The sequence below is a fragment of the Choristoneura fumiferana genome, chromosome 2 (assembly GCF_025370935.1).
Source record: "Choristoneura fumiferana chromosome 2, NRCan_CFum_1, whole genome shotgun sequence".
In the NCBI taxonomy this organism is placed as follows: domain Eukaryota; kingdom Metazoa; phylum Arthropoda; class Insecta; order Lepidoptera; family Tortricidae; genus Choristoneura; species Choristoneura fumiferana.
The window spans coordinates 12,087,754-12,091,461 of record NC_133473.1 but is presented as its reverse complement, the minus strand read 5'-3'; positions in this window follow the sequence as shown (position 1 = coordinate 12,091,461).

The following is a 3,708-nucleotide window of genomic DNA, read 5'->3' as shown; positions in this document are numbered from 1 at the left end:
GCTTGGACGTTGTTCGCGTGTAGGTAGGTAAACGTATGTTCAGGGCGTTGACATCTCTCAAGGGTACCATTTTCAGAAGCCGCCTGAATGCTGAGCAGCGTCTACTTTCTAGACAACAGACATAACTATACATAAGAAATTAATTTCATAGTCGCCCAACAAGTATATCGAGTACGAGAGTACGAGTATCTACATAGAAAGTGTATGTTATTGTACATCTATATATTCAATTTAATAATTGTATATAGGAACTCATGTTTGACAAATAAATTATCTTTATCTTTATCTTATCTTTAAAGTAGTAAGTAAGTAATTAAGTTAAAGTAATCTAAGTCGATTCATCATCACAAATATTTATAAAACAAATACTTACAAACAATTCACACACAAATACATCAAAACAATAATTTTATTATACCTACATACATGACTTATTTTTGTTGTTACTTGATTAGAATGAAATTTATTCCATAAATGCTCCCTGGCCCGCGGAAATTTTGTAATTATTGTTAAATATAGTTCTTGGCGTAAAAAAACATCCGGCAATTCCAAATCCCAAAACTATCTATGAAATTGACAACGTTCTATGTATCTATATATATATTTTCAAAAACATTGCACAGTATTACAGCTATCTGGGCCCGATTGCATAACAAAGTACAAGCTAATATTATTAGCGATTTTGTATTGAAATTCACTAATACTATTAGCTTGTACTTTATTATGCAATTGGGCCCTGATCTCACATAGATTATAAGTATCAGTAAACTAAAGAGGTCTGGATAAAAACACTCAGTATAGCTTGACGTCATACGTCTGTCATCGGCACCAAAGTGCGCTCCCTCGCTCCCTGGTCATTAGTAATATTCTCAAAGAGTATAAGTACCTATATAGAATATTCTTCAGAAGTTTGTTGAAGATCTTGGATGCCATGCCGAATACGCTCTTAGCAAGTAGTGCTGTTTTGTATGGTCTTCTGTTAATGTTACCTTTTCGACGAGCACTCTCAAAAATAGGAAATTATCATCATTGTAGATAGAACAGCTTAGTAATATTAGCAATCCTTCAGCTCGTGCCTTATGTTCACCAAGGAACGGTCTCCTTGGCCAACAAGGCATTTCGGCATATTACCTATCTGTAGAGCAATGTACGGGTCAAGGACTTTAATTCATGAATGAGCCACCATAGAACCATTTCACAGTAAATGTCATAGTGACATCGCATTAATTCAAGGAAAATCGTAATGACTTTTCCTTTGAAAAGGTTCCACGGCGGCTCATGAATTAGACCTTGACCGTTCATAGTGTAGGTACCTATATTAACTTCACGGCAGCGTCTTGTCTTGTTAGTTGTTTAGTGGTTCTTAGTCTTCCTAGCTAATTACCTTCCGCTATGTTGCATATAACTATATGTATAGCTTACGCACATGGCTTCGCCCTCGTAAAATAATAAATAAAACGCTATAGTTCTCCATTCACTCCAAATTTCCACTATCTGGTTAATATTTTTAATTTTATAACTAACATTTGGCTGTCATTGGTGTCCAAATTTAGCATATTTTTTTTACAATTTTATCATGGCCGAATTTCGTGACTTCCTGAGAGCTACCCATGTACGGTAGGTAAGTAATCCAATTCGTTGTAATACTTAGTACTTACTTCTATTATAGGGGTAGGTATGTAAGGTACCAACATACGAGTATAACATTTATATATTCGGATATACATAACTAAGTTAGTAAATACATACCTATAGCTACCTAACTATTAGTAATTAGAAAGGAGCCGTTTTGTATTTGTTGACACAAAAGGCTATTGCCGAATTCCACTTCGTCAACAACCGTGCTAGAGGACGGTGTAATAAAGAATTGATACAGTCAGCGATAAAAAGTAGATAGCGATAAAAACAATTTAGCAAACAAGAGGAAGAGTGTGTCGTAAAATGAGTCCGGAATATTTAAGCGGATGGTTGGTTAAGTTTGACTGAACACACCCTGTACCTAGGCAGTTTATAAGGAAACAAATCCGTGAACTTTATATTCGTATCTAAGAACAGTAGCAAAGTGTATCTATTTCTTGAGCAACCGTGTCGGCTCAGTCGGCTGATGTGAAACTTCGATAGACTTTTAAGTACCTAGCCACCCAGATATTTTTTACGTTTCCTTAAATAGTTAGATTCACTCAGAGTAATGGACTCGAACATAGCGATTTCATTTCCTGCCGCGAAGTAGAACGGCCGTCTTCATGGTTATCAGATCTCCTTCGGATTGGAACTGCTGATTACTAGATCCCTTGGATTTAGACGATTCACTTATTTCTACTAAGCCGGCAACTGTAGGACATGCGCAAAATAATGGAACTGATGCTGTGATTAAGCGTAGTTGAAGCTTTTGTGGGTACGTTTGTAGCTCACGGTAATAGGGATCTTCAAAAAACAGGCTCTTTCCTGAGAGACCAGCCACGCACTCGTAGGTAATCCTATGTACCTACTTAATGTTATGGATGTCCATGAGTGGCGGTGATTGCTTTCCATCAGATGACCCGCATGGTCGCTTGCCCCTTAACTTATACAAAAAAATGATATCCTAAGATCCCTTACTTACTGCCATAGCCATTGTGGAAAGTCCAAAAGTAAACAGAATGTGGATTAGGAAAATCTCTAGTGCAGCGCAATGCGCAGTCAACGCAACGCGCGCACTCCAAATGGCTAATACAGCATTTTTAGGGTTCCGGAGCCAAAATGGCAAAAACGAAACCCTTATAATAGTTTCGCCATGTCTGTCTGTCTGTCTGTCCATCCGCGGCTTTGCTCAGGGACTATCAATGCTAGAAAGCTGTAATTTTGCAAGAATACATATGTAAACTATGCCGACAAAATTGTACAATAAAATTTCAAAAAATTTTTTTTTACTTTTCCTCCCATAGACGTAAAGTGGGGGTGATTTTTTTTTTCTCATCCAACCCTATAGTGTAGGATTTCGTTGGATAGGTCTTTTAATATGCCATTACGGGTTTGCTAAGACGATTTTTCGATTCAGTGATTTGTTTTGCGAAATATTCAACTTTAAAGTGCAAATTTTCATTAAAATCGAGCGTTTCCCCCCTTCAAAATCTAAACCGATGGGTAGAAATTTTTTTAAAAATTCAGGATGGTAGTAGGTAAACTATAACGGCTAAGTTTGCTTGAGAATTATTAGTAGTTTAAGAGTAATAGCAGCCTAAAGTATAAAATATACCTACCTAAACTTGGAAGATTCCGTATAAAATACGAAATGCTTAGAAAAATATTAGGTACTTAATTTTTTTGTAATGGCTACGGAACCCTATTTTGGGCGTGTCCGTCACGCTCTTGACCGGTTTTTTTTTTCAGGGTTCCACATAAAGGGTGCTCACGGACACTTACTAGCCCCCACAGTCTATTTTTGTCTGTCCGTCCTTCTACCACTGTGCTACTTTTGAACCATACCTACATCGTACCTAATACTTAGGCAAAATACTTATCCTGGAAGTTTTCATAGAGCGAGTTATGTACGGTTAAACTTGACAGATTCCTTGTCGCCAAACACATACACACATCGCGCGCACACAACACACACACACACACCCACACACACACACTCACACGCGCAACACACACACACACATTAAACACAACATTCGTTTTTATTTTTATTTTTATTTGTAATGTTCCTCTGCTTGCGTTTCTTTC